Source organism: Sus scrofa, chromosome 17 (assembly GCF_054392235.1).
Source record: "Sus scrofa isolate SSC_HxYL_T2T_F1_AM1 chromosome 17, Sscrofa_HxYL_maternal_Yorkshire_Landrace_v2.0, whole genome shotgun sequence".
NCBI lineage: Eukaryota > Metazoa > Chordata > Mammalia > Artiodactyla > Suidae > Sus > Sus scrofa.
Genome location: NC_139399.1, coordinates 40,545,709 through 40,559,305, shown reverse-complemented (window position 1 = coordinate 40,559,305; position 13,597 = coordinate 40,545,709). Strand labels below are relative to the sequence as shown.

The following is a 13,597-nucleotide window of genomic DNA, read 5'->3' as shown; positions in this document are numbered from 1 at the left end:
ATTCGACTAGGAACCATGAAGTTGCAGGTTCGATCCCTGGACTATCTCAGTGGGTTAAGGATCTGGTGTTGCCATGAGCTGTGGCGTAGGCTACAGATGCGGCTTGGATCCCGCATTGCTGTGGCTCTGGTGTAGGCCGGTAGCTACAGCTCCGATTTGACCCCTAGCCTGGGAACCTCCATATGCTGCGGGAAGCGGTCCAAGAAATGGCAAAAAGACCAAAAAAGAGAGAGAGAAGTGACTTTGTGTCCCCTTACAGCCAGCCTTCCTCCAGCAGCTTCATCTTTCCCTCTCTCCCCTGCCCAGGTCTGCAGGTGTGACCCCACTCAGCCCGGACCAGTGGTCCCTCCAGGATTCACAACCATGCCCTGGATCAAAGCACAGACAGATGCAGGACCAGGGCTGTGGGCAGACCTCAAGCCACAGGCCTGAATGGGAGAGGCCTTCCTCCCTGGTTCAAGGGGCCCCCAGTCCCACCGGCTTCTCTCACCTCCCTTTCCTGGGGCGGGTCGGAAGCTCCAGCACTGTGCTAACGCTCTTGTTAGGAGAGCATCCCAGGGAGGTGCTGGGACACTGGGCCTCACTTGTTGGCTCAGTCCCTCTGGAAGAGATGGACCTTGGATGAACCATGCACATCCAGCGACAGGAGCGTGGGTTGGGGACTGTGGAAAGAGCTCAGGGAGAGGTGGCCTGGGGAGGTCCTGTTTGCGTCTGATCCATCTCAAACATCCCAGCATCCCAACTACTCTCCAGGGCATGAGGTGGTCCCCAGCAGCCTCAGGAGGCCGGCCTAGGCTCCCATGGAGCTTCTGACGGCCACTTGATCCCATGGCTGTCCCACTCCCTTTGAGTCCTGTGCACTCATGCTCACCACATCATGAATTCCAGTGGGGGCTTTGGGCATGAAGGGTGCAGGGAGGAGGTGCGAGGCCTCCTGGGTTGTGGGTCTTGCCCTTGATGGATGCCTCGTGGACTCTGGCCCCACACACAGATGACTGGCTGGCCCCGTGAAGCCATGGAATGGGTCCAGCTGCCCCTGGCCTCTACGCTGCTCTGCTAAGGTTGGAGAAAACAATAAACACAGATGCAGGTGGCCACGCAGGCTCTCTTGTCTACTTCCTTGACATGGGTGTGCTTTTCTCAGCAGCTCTACAGCTCTAAACCCCTGGACAGCCTTCTTGTACCTTGGGCTTCTTCGGCATCCCCGAAGAATTCAATTGAGCAAGAATTGCCTGCCCCGTATCTGCTTCACGGTACTGGAGGGTGTGGGAGGGGGCAGCTAGCAGACCTGAGGATTCAAGACACAGGCTCAGCCCTGGGAGCTCTGGCTGGGAGCACCTTCTGGGCACCAAGGACTCAGTTTCAGAACCCCAGCTCTCTGGCCAGGATCAAAGTGGGGATTATCAGAAGGATACTGGGAACCAGAGCAGAGTGAACCAAATACGACCCACATGGACAGAGGCTCAGAAGTGAAATCCAGGAGTTCCGATGTGACACAGTAGATTAATGACTTGGCTTGTCTCTATGGTGTTGCCAGTTCGATCTCTGGCCTGGAACAGTGGGTTAAGGATCTGGCATTGTGGCACCTGTGACATAGGTTGCAGATGTGGCTCAGATTCAATCCCTGGTCTGAGCACTCCATAAGCCACAGGTGCAGCTGAAAAGGAAAAAAAAAAAAAAAGTGAAACCTTTCCTGACTGAAAGGCAGGGCAGCTTTTTGCTCCTAGGGTTGCCTAATTAAGTGACACCCCAACCTCCTCCCTCCTCCCTCCTCCCCAGTTCTAGTCACTTTCCAGCTCTCCGGTCTCAGAGTTTGGGAGGAAGGGTGGTAAAGAGGCAAGATTCCCAGGCTCATTTACCCACCTTCTGGGGGGAATCCCAGTTGTCCCTGAGTCATGTTCCCTAGATGCCAAAGGTCTAGCTATCTGATGCCACTTTTTTGATGCACTACCCAGAGAACCCGGGGTCCAGGCTCCCTTCTCTCTCCTCCTGACCGTGCTGCTTAACTCCAGCCTCTGGAAATCCTGTCCTTCCCTAACCTCTGAACCCACACCCTGCCACCCTCTGGACAAATACCCTTGCCAAGGCAGATGGGCTGCCCTTGTCCACTTCCTTCTCTTATGTTCTTGACAATACCTGAGATTTGGCTCACCCGGGCCCTGATGGGTAGCTTCTGGTCATCCTGCCTTATTCCCGGTGCCCACCTGGCCTCCGCTCAGTTTCTGCTTTCAGCCTGTGTGGCAGAGCCCCAGAGCCTGCCACCCCCGCCCCGGGCCCCAAGCCATTTCCACTGTTCCAGGGCCTCCAGGCCGAGCACCTGCAGAGCTCCACTCTGCACCAGAGGCAGGTGTTACTGGATGCTGGTCACACTCTGGTTCCCAGGATGGGTCAGGTGCCATGGTTGGTATAAATCAGATGTGGTATTTGTCCTCAAAGATCTCACCAGGAGTTCCCTTCATGGCTCAGCAGTTAAAAAACCAGACTAGGATCCATGAGGACACAGGTTCAATCCCTGGCCTTGCTCCGTGGGTTTAAGGATCCGGCATTGCCAAGAGCTGTGGTATAGGTCGCAGACACAGCTCAGATCTGGCATGGCTGTGGCTATGGTGCAGGCTGGCAGCTGTAGCTCCGAATAAACCCCTAGTCTGGGAACCTCCATATGCCGCTAGTGTGACCCTTAAAAGACAAAAAAAAAAAAAAAAAAACACACACAAGAAAGGTCATTCCAATGAAGTCATAAGAGTGGGGCCCTATCCGATAGAACTAGTGTTCTTGTGTGAAGAGGCAGGGACGGCAGGGCACTTTCTCCACCATGTGAGGACACAGCAAGAAGGTGGCTGCCTGCAAGTCAGGAAGAGAGCCCTCAGCAGAAGTCAAGTCATCTTGCACCTTGATCTGGGACGTCTAGCTCCTGGACCTGTGAGAAAATCAATTTCTTTCGTTTAAGCTGTCTAGTCAATGGTATTTCGTTATGGCAGCCCAGGCTGACTCAGGGTTCTTTCCCACATGTCTTGGTTTTGGTTCCTCCAGAAGCAGAACCTGAGACAAGCTCCCTGCTGTGAGTGCTCTGGGAGACAGTGTACAACACACCTCAGAGCTTTCCTGCCCAAGGGGTAGAGGATCTAAGATACTGAGCCTCCAGCCCTCATCTGTCGTTGCCTGGCACTTCTGGCCTGCCTGGCCCACCTGCAGAGAAAAAGCCACTGGCTAGGCTTTGTTGCAGGACGTTGTAAGAAATTCTGGAACCGTGCGTCTGAGGGGGTATGGACAAGGCCCCAACAGCCTCTGCTGGGCTGCAGAACCATAGGTCACAGTCTCCAGTCAGGGTTGTCACTTGAGATGAAAACTATTAACCAAATATGGTAAATATCACATCAGACCGCTTTGTGGCCAATAAATCAGTGAGGAATGAGTGAAATTGGACCATGAATCACGGGTCAGCACAAGATAAGCCTGCAAGCAAGTCTGGCCCTGTATCCGGGTCTGCGGCACCTCCAGCAAAGCAACAAGGGCATTTTTTTTTTTCTGGGCCTCACAGCACCTCCCCGGACTACCAGCATCCTCTAGTCAAAAGGGACACCATTTTCCATAGCGCCAGCAGTCCAGAGTCTGAGGATGATGTTAAGCCGACTGGCAGAAGCTCAGTCTTTTTTTTCTTTCTTTTTTTTTTTTTTTTTTGCTTTCTAGGGCTCTGCCTGTGGCATATGGAGGTTCCCAGCCTAGGCGTTGAATCAGAGCTACAGCAACACAGGATCGGAGCCATGTCTGCAGCCTACACCAGAGCTCATGGCAACGCCGGAACCTTAACCCACAGAGCAAGAGCAGGGATCAAACCTGCATCCTCATGGATACTAGTCAGATTCATGTCTGCTGCACCACAATGGGAACTCCTAGAAGCTCCGTCATGATCTTACCTAAATCTGGATGGAGACCCCACTGCCCAGTAAAAGCCAGCACATAACCCAGGTCCTAGTCTAGCAACAGTCCTGAGACCTTGCGTACAAGACAAGTGGATCGGATCGTGGAGACTGAGCCCTGCAGGTGCTGGCCATCCTGGGCCATTGAGGGCAGTCCTCACCTTGCTCCAATGCCTGTGTTCATGTTGGTCAAGGTGGCATCCTTTACCTGGAATGGAGGTTGTCTTCGCATGGATTTCTCCAGGAGCAGAGCCTGAGACAACGATTTGGATGCAGATAGTTTATTTGGGAGGCGGCCTCAGGAGGCACCAGTGAGGGAGGAAGGAGGGGAGACGGGGGAGGGAAGAAGCCCAGTGCACCGTCATCAAACACGTCACTCCTGTGAGTTTTCTGGAGCTCGATCCCACCAGAGAACTCTGGGAAACCGCACAAAACACACGCCTCCGAGATCTCCCACCTGAGGGGCAAGGGAGCTAGTGTATCTATACACCACCTTCCCTCAGGCAGGGGTCGGTGGTTTCTGGGGGCCACGGGAGGGGAGCACCAGCTTCCCAGCATTTCTAGGCAGTCTTGTGGGTGGCGACAGGCCCCAGAAGCTAAAGAAAGCTCTCGGGCAAAGAGAGGCGGTGCTGGCAGAGGGAGTCAGACAGGTGTACCCCGAAGAAGGAACGAGGAGGGAGGCTGGCTGGGGCACCACTGTGTATCCTGGAGGTGGCCCCTGGCAATCAGCCTAGGGAGGAGGAAGTCGGGTTTTCCTAGTTAAACTGAGTTTATGAATGTTGCATTTTCCATTTCTCCTGGGATCAGGTGACAGAAACTCAGCTCAGACTACTTCCGGTCGAGGTACCAAGATGCCAGGTGACACAGGGATCCTTCTCCACATCAGCCCACCCATGGGCTTTTTTTTCTCCCACAAAGGCCAGTGCGGTAACAGTAAGATGGGGTCAGATGGGTGGTCGCTGGGCCTTTAGAAAGAGCATCTCCCAAGAAACCCTCTGCTTCCTTCCCACATGTTTCTCAGGAGAACCAGGCTGCTGGGCTCTGCATCCTGGGGCAGCCTCAGGGGCCACTTTGCTCAGACAGGCCTCACTGGCTCAAGGGAACCAGCAGCAGCTGCGACCAGCCCTACTGCGGACAGTTCTGCAAAACATCCTCCTTCTTCCCACCCCCGCCGTATGGGTGGGGCCCTTAGCTTCTTCCAAAAGGAGACATCTTTCAGGAAAATGGAAACGGCCATGCCATACAGAAAGGATGGTATTCTTTTTTTTTTTTTTTTTTTTTGCCATTTCTTGGGCCACTCTCGCGGCATATGGAGGTTCCCAGGCTAGGGGTCGAATCGGAGCTGTAGCCACCGGCCTACACCAGAGCCACAGCAACGCGGGATCCGAGCCTCGTCTGCAACCTATACCACAGCTCACGGCAACGCCGGATCGTTAACCCACTGAGCAAGACCAGGGACCGAACCCGCAACCTCATGGTTCCTAGTCGGATTAGTTAACCACTGCACCATGACGGGAACTCCAGGATGGTCTTCTTAATACATAATATGGGATCATTTGGATATTCATATGAAATTTTTAAATTGGCCTCTATTGCACACCATTCACAAAAATCACTTAAGATGGATGGTGGACCTAAATGTGACAGTGAAAACCATAAACCTTCATGCCCTTGAAGATAAACTAGTAGCTCTTTGCCAGGGTAACCTCTAAGCTCTATTTCCTGCCATATGATTAATTTAGAATGACGCAAGCATAGAACCTGATGGAGATGGTTCAAATGGACGCCCAAAGCTCTTTTCTCTCCCCTAGGATGACTTCTCCAGATAGGAAAATGTTCACAGATCACACACCCAGGCTCTTTTTTCCCTAGAGGAGACAAGCACATATACCCTGAGCTTCCTTCCACTGCTATGATTTCAGTAGGCAGTAACAGCACCCTTTGGAAGATGGAAGGGAATGAGCGACTTTTTCTTCTTGGACCACAGCCCTGGCATGCGAAAGTTCCCAGGCCAGAGACTGAACCTGCGCCACAGCAGTGACCCAAGCCATTGCAGTGACACCAGATCCTTAACCTGCTGCACCACAAGGGAACTCTGGGAATAAGCCACTTTGAAACCACCAGCTTTGAAGTCTGGTGTTCAAAAGACCCCCAACATGAGAGTCCTGATGGACGGGGGCCATTGACTGTTGGTATAGATTCAGGTCTTCCTATCACTTCTTTCATACTTCCCTGCTCTCCACTCTCCTTAAGGGATTGTTTTGATCACTAGAACTTCTTAATTGAAGTAGTTTTAAGTTAGCAATCTTTTCTTTGTGATTAGTGCTTCTTATATCCCTTTAAGAAATCTTCACCTACCCCCAAATCAAGAAGGTATTTTGATTTTTACATATGGTGCGAGCTAGGCGTCAAGTTTAATAATTTTTGTATGGATAGTCAGCTGACTTAGTGCCATATATTAAAATGACCGTCTTTTCTCCTTCCCCATTGCATCCTTATCATAAATGAATTGTCTGTATATGTATGGGTCTATGCTTATACCAATTCCACACTATCTTAATTACTTTTGATTTCTAGTTTTTTGTTTGTGGGTTTTTTTTTTTTTTTTTTTTTTTTTGTCTTTTGTCTTTTGTCTTTTTAGGGCCGCACCTGTGGCATACGGAGGTTCCCAGGCTAGAGGTCAAATCAGAGCTGTAGCCTCCGGCCTACACCACAGGCACAGCAGCGCAGGATCTGAGCTCTGTCTGTGACCTACGCCACAGCTCACGGCAACGGCAGATCCTTAACCCACTGAGCAAAGATAGGGATCGAACGCTCAACCTCACAGTTCCTAGTCAGATTTGTTTCCACTGCGCCATGACGGGAACGCCTAGATTTCTAGTAATTTTTGATACCCCATACATTAACCATCCATCTTAGTTTTTCATGATTATCTTAGCTACATTTGGTCCTTTGCATTTCCATATAAATTTTATAATCAACCTATTCACTTCTATTCTTTAAAAGCCTGCTAAATTTTCATTGAGATCGTATTGAATTTATAGATCAGTTAATGGAGAATTGATATCTTTAAAATGTTGAATATTTCAATCTATGAATATTTTTCCATTTATTTAAATCTTTTAGGGAGTTCCCATTGTGGCGCAGTGGTTAACGAATCCGACTAGGAACCATGAGGTTGCGGGTTCGATCCCTGGCCTTGCTCAGTGAGTTAAGGATCCGGCGTTGCCGTGAGCTGTGGTGTAGGTTGCAGACAAGGCTCGGATCCCACGTTGCTGAGGTTCTGGCGTAGGCCAGTGGCTACAGCTCCGATTGGACCCCTAGCCTGGGAATCTCCATATGCCGCAAGAGCAGCCCTAGAAAAGGCAAAAAGACAAAAAAAATTTTTTTTAATTTTTTAAATAAATTACATTCATTGTATGTCTAACGTTAAACCATTCCATTAACTGCATTAAGCGTATGTGTAATGATAAGCTTCCATATATCCTTTACCCAAAGTCATCATTTGTTAGCAGGTAGCTCATCCCCCCCCCCGCCCCGTTTCTCTCTGTATTACTCTCCCAACAGGCACCCACTGGCCCACACACACCTTACTTCTCTTCAAGAAGCTAGGCTTCGGGAGTTCCCGTCATGGCTCAGTGGTTAACGAATGCAACTAGAAACCACGAGGTTGTGCGTTTGATCCCTGGCCTTGCTCAGTGGGTTAAGGATCCCACGTTGCCACAAGCTGTGGTGTAGGTCACAGACGCAGCTCAGATCCTGCGTTGCCGTGGCTGTGGTGTAGGCTGGCAGCTACAGCTCCGATTCAACCCCTAGCCTGGGAACTTCCATATGTTTTGGGAGCAGCCCCAGAAAAGGCAAAAAGACAAAAAATTTAAAAAAAATTTTTTTAAGTAAATAAAAAAAGAAGCTAGACTTCTAGGAAATAAAATGCAGAGATCTGCAGACCACCTGAATATTCCACCCCATAGATACCTTCTGCTACCTTCTGGGAGTGCGGGAGGGAAAAACACAACAACAAAAACAAATCACTCTCTCGCTAAGTGATTCTGCCTGGATTCTCACCTCTCTCTCCTCAGCTGGACTCTTCATTCTGGGTCCTCTCTTTTGGAATTCCAGAAAGTTCTGCCAGTCCAGGATTCCCTGCCTCTGCTCACTTTCCCAAAGGGAAGGTGTCTAACCCCACCCCCACCCACCACAGCGAGTACAAACCGCAGGCCCTTAAGGAGATGGGGCAGCGGGGCAGGTTCTGGGTTTAGAGCTGCAGAGACTGCCAAGAAGGGGGGGGTCCTGACACCCCCACTAGAGAGAGAGAGGAGCAGACTTCGTGACTCTAAAGATGTAGAAGAGGCTTCCCATTAAGGCAGTAACAGAAACAAGACTGTTTTCTGCACTTTTTTTTTTTTTGGCTATTTTATTCCTTGAGAGAGAAAGAGCCAAGTGTTTAAAAGGGGCAGGAAAACAAGCGGCAGCAGGGGCCCAGCATCCTGGCCTCAGATTCTCCAAAGCCTTTCCTTCCTTGCTCCCTGCCAGCCCAGCCATGAACGCTGCCCTTAAGGCATCCTCGGCCGAGCAGCGGGCCCCTCGGGCTGGGTCTCCAGTGCTCCCAGGGGAGGGGTGGATGACTCCCCACAACCGGGGTGCAAGGAGCTGTCCATCTGGAACCATGGCCAAGGGCCACGCCATAGCGGGCCGCCACCTCGTGAGTCCAGTCGGTGCAGGTCTGCCTCAGGGTGGAGGGCAGGGCAGGAAAGCCCTCTGGCCTGGGTCCCTGCCCCTGTTGCCTCTCCTGGGGTTCCATCCACCCAGGAGCCAAGCGCCCCACCCCCCACACACACAGCCACCCCTTCACTCAGGGCCTAGTCCACCTTCAGGGCTGGCACCGACTCGTGCTCAGCCAGCTTTGGCTTCTGTGGTAAAAGCGGGTTTGTCTGGGCTGCTCCCCAGGCCCTGTTGGAGCCAGGCCCAGAAGGCTACCTCGCCAAGACAAACTGTGGCTGTGGCTGGAATGTGGTCAAGTGCTGCTCCACAGGCCTGAGCCTGGCAAGCCTGGCTGGGGTGCCCCTGCCCATTCTGCAGCGTGGAGCCCTACAGGGTCCCCAGGGTCAAGTCAGGCGAGGCCCAGAGCAGGTACCAAGAGGTGCCAGGCATCTCTCTGGCACTTTATGAGTGAGGTGGGGGCATCCTCTCTCTTGGTCTCACCTGAAAACCAAAAACCCATAATCAAGTCTCAAGGTGGACAGAATTCCTCCAAACCCACTTCCTCAGGGAAGCAGCTCAGTAGCAGAGGGTGGTGGAGGAGAGTTGCAGGGAGCTGTGTGCCCATGGGTCTGTGTAAGGAGTGGAGATCCAGAGCTGAGCAAGGCCTCTTCTTCCCTCAACACAGCCCAGGACGAGGGGTGACATTGACATTAGAGGACGACATTTGCCATAGGCAAGTGCCTAGGTGGATTCCCCGGAAGCAGAGCCCGAAGTGGGGATCGGGGCGCACATGAACCTGCTCTCTGGATGAAAAGGGCTGAGGGAGGCAGAATAGGCAGAAAAGGAGCTAAGCACGAAATGTGGTGCCACGGGGAGCCCTGGAGCATGAAGGTCATGACAGTCGGACCCTCTTTGCCGTGAGGACATGGCTGCAATTCCCCTGCACCAGTCGGTCATTGGCCACAGGCTGCCAGTGTAGGCTAAGCATGTAACCCCTCGGTCAAGCAGCTCCCACTTGGCCAAGGGCAGTACTTGAGGGGAGGGGAGCAGCCAACACTCCCTCCATCAGGGCACAGGCACACTGGCAGCTAAAGAGCATCTGGTGGGACTAAGGGCCTCTATTCTACCCATCTTCCTAGCACTTCCAAGAAGGGCAAGGACTAGGCCTTTCTTTTTCTTCTTTTATTTCTTTTCTTTTCTTTTCTTTTTAGGGCTGCACCCATGGCATAATGGAAGTTCCCAGGCTAGGGGTCCAATCAGAGCTTAGCTGCCAGCCTACGCCACAGCCACAGCCATAGCAATCCCAGATCCTTAACCCACTGATCGAGGCCAGGGAACAAACCCATGTCCTCGTGGATACTAGTCGGGTTCATTACCACTGAGCCACCATGGGAACTCTAGACTAGGCTTTTCTTTGGGGAGGGGCAGGGAGGAAAAAAAGGGTGCCTTCCACATTATTTTATTATAAATATTTACTTTTAAAAAATCTTTGGAGGTTAAAAAGAAAGTAGAATTATAGGCAAGGCAGTCTCCAGTTCCCCCACAGAGTCCTCTGCCTGGTTTCTCTGCACCTTCTCCAAGTTGCAGGCCTCTGGGCAACAGTCTTAGTGACCTCTGCTGGGTGGAGCTAACACCCCCTTTGGTTCCACTTGAGTGTCTCTGCTGCCTTCTCATTTGCACAAGGAAGGTGACGCTGGTAACAGCAAAGAGGAGGCCAAAAACCGGGGCCAGGATGTCACCTGCAGCAAGATGGGAACTCAGGGGGACTGGCTCAATGGCCCTAGGACTGCTGTCTACCTCAGTGGGGAAGGAGGACTTGATTATTCTCCCATTCAAAGTTCAGCTGTAGCCGAGAGTCGTCAGGTCCCCGCGGTGAGTCAGCGTGTGGAGCTGCTTAGCACTCAGCTTTACTGTCTCACTGAACACAGTCCAGACGATGCCCTGGGCGCAGGGGGGTGTGCTGAGAGACCCCTCATATCGGAAGTAGCAGCTGAGGTTGGAGGGCAGCAGTGCAGATACGTCCAGTCCTGGGACCCAAGTCTCAGCGTCTCCCTCGGCGATTTGTCCCAAATGTGACAGCAGCTGTTCAGAGGCACTGTTTTCTTCCGGGTCTTCCTCAGCAGGGACACGGTGACCGCCAACCATATGCTCCGGGCTCTGGCCACCTACAGTCCCCCAGTGCAGATGCAACTGCAGGGCCCGGTACACCTGCCCCGGACCCAGAGCCAGCTACAGCCCGGGAGTCAGACTCGGCTGCACTGCCTGGACTAGGTAGGCCTTTCTTTATGGCACCATGACTGCTCAGGGGTTGAGAATTCCCCTTCTGTTTCAAGCAGGGCTTATAGGGAGTGTCCTGGGCCATTGAAAGACAAGGCACTGGGAGCCACCCAGGAAGATAAGCCGAGGCTCTGCAGAGCTCTGAGACAGAGGAAACGCTGCTGAGTCAGTGGAAGAGTCCACTCAGTAGTGGTCACTCACTGAGAGGGCGATGGCTGGCGTCTACACTGGCTCTGCTGACCCGGGCTCCCCTTTCACTGCCACAGGTGTCTCCAAAAGCTGTCCCACCCTCTGTGCCTGTCCTGCCACTCCCAAGTTAGGCCCTATTTCTCTTCTCTACCTCCCAAATCAGGTGACCCTCAGACGGTCCCCTAGGAACAGGGAGGGCTGGCAGTCTTGCTGTCCCTCTGATCTCTTTCCAAGGTGTCATCTTGGTGCCAACTCCCATTTCCTTCAAGCCTGCCATTTGATACACAAGAGGCAATTTCCAAAACAAAGCAGAGACTACTGAACCTGATCTTTTTCTCCCTCTGAGTTGCCAGGACAGTGAAATTTTTTTTTTTTTTTTTTTTTGGTCTTTTTAGGGCCATGCTTGCGGCATATGGAAGTTCCCAGGCCAGGGGTCGAGTCAGAGTTGTAGCCACCATCCTATACCACATCCACAGCAACGCCAGATCCTTAACCCACAGAGCGAGGCCAGGGATCAAACCCACATCCTCATAGATGCTAGTTAGGTTTATTACCACTGAGCCACAACAGGGACTCCTGGGACAGTCATCTTAATTCTCCTCTGGGCAGACTGGCAAGGGGGTGGATCACAGAAAGGAGAAAAGAGAGGGGGAGGGAGTCTACGGGGATGCAGCACAGCCCAGGGGGAGAGCCAGCAGTGGGCTCCAGGGAAGCCTGGGAAGATGGCTTTCAGTAGGAAAGCCGCCGAGAGGGAACACTAGGGAAAAATAAAGGATGCATGGAAAGCACTCTATGCACCAGAAAACGAACAAACAAACAGAAGAGCAACAGAGACTCCCAGTTGCGAGAACACAGAATAGTGTAGTTTTCCCCATTCCTTCTGCAGAGTGAAACTTACATGTAAAGACTCTGAAAGGTGAAGAAAAGCAGGCAGATTACGGGGGGGACCTCAATATCTGAGCAAAGATGTGGTGGTGAGTTCCGGGGGTTTTCTTCTGGCCCCGTATATCCCAGATTTGAAACTGAAGAAGCTGGCAACTCAGAAATGCCAGTGAGCACAATCGAAGACCCCAGGAAAAACCTGCTTACTCCCTAGTCAAGAGGCCGAGAAAGGACCACCTGCTAAGATAGAAACTTTTAGACAAAGAAGCTTCTACTCCAGCCAACCTTCCAGGAGAAACTGTGGCCCCACCTATACTCACACCAGCAAAGGCCCAGTGGGGAGCCTAAACTTCCACCCTGCCCAGGCCACAGGGAGGTACCCCAATGCCTCTGCCGGCATGATGCCAGAGAAGAGCAAGTAGAAGGCCGAGGCTTTCATCCCCTTTAGCTGGTAATGAGGTCTCCCGCCAGCCCCACTCACGTGTTCTCACAAACTCCTCGGTGAAGACCAGAGGAAGAGCCTGGATTTGCACCCCATTCAGCAGTGATCAGGACCTTCTCACTCCCCCTGCTGGGATGGTGTCCCTAAGTGGGAGTCAGAATCTTGACCATGACCCAGCGGTAACAAGGCTACCTCCCACCCGTGGTGTCAGCAGACATCACACTTGGAGCCAGACCCTCCACTTCTGCCCATCAGTGAAAAGGAAAACCTCCCCCATGTGTCAACAGAGGTCAAGTGAGAAACTTAGACTTTCTTCCTCTACCTGGCAGCACTCTGCTTTGCCCTGGCAGATTGGTATCAGAAAAAGCCAGTTAAAATATAAAATTTAAATAAGACTTAGAGTCTCAGAGTTCCCGTTGTGGTTCAGTGGTTAACAAACCCAACTAGTATCCTTGAGGACAAGAGTTCGACCCCTGGCCTCAATCATTGGGTTAAGGATCCGCATTGACATGAGCTGTGGTGTATTTCGCAGACACGGCTTGGATCTGGCCTTACTGTGGCTGTGGGGTAGGCTCTTAGCTACAGCTCCGATTCAACCCCTAGCCTGGGAACCTCCATATGCGGCCCTTAAAAAAAAAAAAAAAAAAAAGATCTAGAGTCATAATATAATGCAAAAACTCTCCACATTTCAGTTGAAAACTTTTCATCATACCAAAAACTAGGAAAATCATAAAATGCGTAAAAAAAAAAGACTATTCAGAGGAGTTCCCCAGTGGCCTAGCTGTTAAGGATCTGGCATTGTCACTGTGGCTCAAGTCATGGCTGTGGCCCAGGTTTGCTCCCTGGCTAGTGAACTTCCACAGGCACAGCCAAATAAGTAAATAAACAAAAGTGATTAAAAAAGAAAAAAGAGGAGTTCCCGTCATGGTGCAGCAGAAACTAATTCGACTAGGAACCATAAGGTTGCAGCTTCCATCCCTGGCCTCACTGAGTGGATTAAGGATCTGGCATTGCCATGAGCCGTGGTGTAGGCCGGCGGCAACAGCTCCCATTTGACCCCTAGCCTGGGAACCTCCATATGCCACAGATGCGGCCCTAAAAAAAAGAGAAAAAGAAAAAGAAGAAAGAACTTCCACAGATGAAACAATAAGACAGGTGTCAGAATTATCTGACAAAGAGAAAGCAGTCA

The 13,597-nt window shown here is 51.7% G+C and overlaps 1 protein-coding gene, 1 long non-coding RNA gene and 1 pseudogene across 20 annotated transcripts in view; 1 reads left to right on the top strand and 2 right to left on the bottom strand.

Annotated features, from left to right (window-relative positions):
• Positions 1-1,097, top strand: part of EBF4 (EBF family member 4) — a 69,942-nt gene extending 68,845 nt beyond the window's left edge. For all 19 annotated transcript variants that reach the window (XR_014832087.1, XR_014832082.1, XR_014832085.1 and 16 more), the window contains one exon: positions 307-1,097. The gene's annotated coding sequence lies outside the window, so the exon portion shown is untranslated. The remainder of the gene's footprint in view (positions 1-306) is intronic.
• LOC146395233 (uncharacterized) overlaps positions 1-13,597 on the bottom strand; it is a 301,554-nt gene that overhangs the window by 94,835 nt on the left and 193,122 nt on the right. The window lies entirely within an intron of this gene.
• Positions 8,777-12,405, bottom strand: LOC146395234 (carbonic anhydrase 9 pseudogene; annotated as a pseudogene).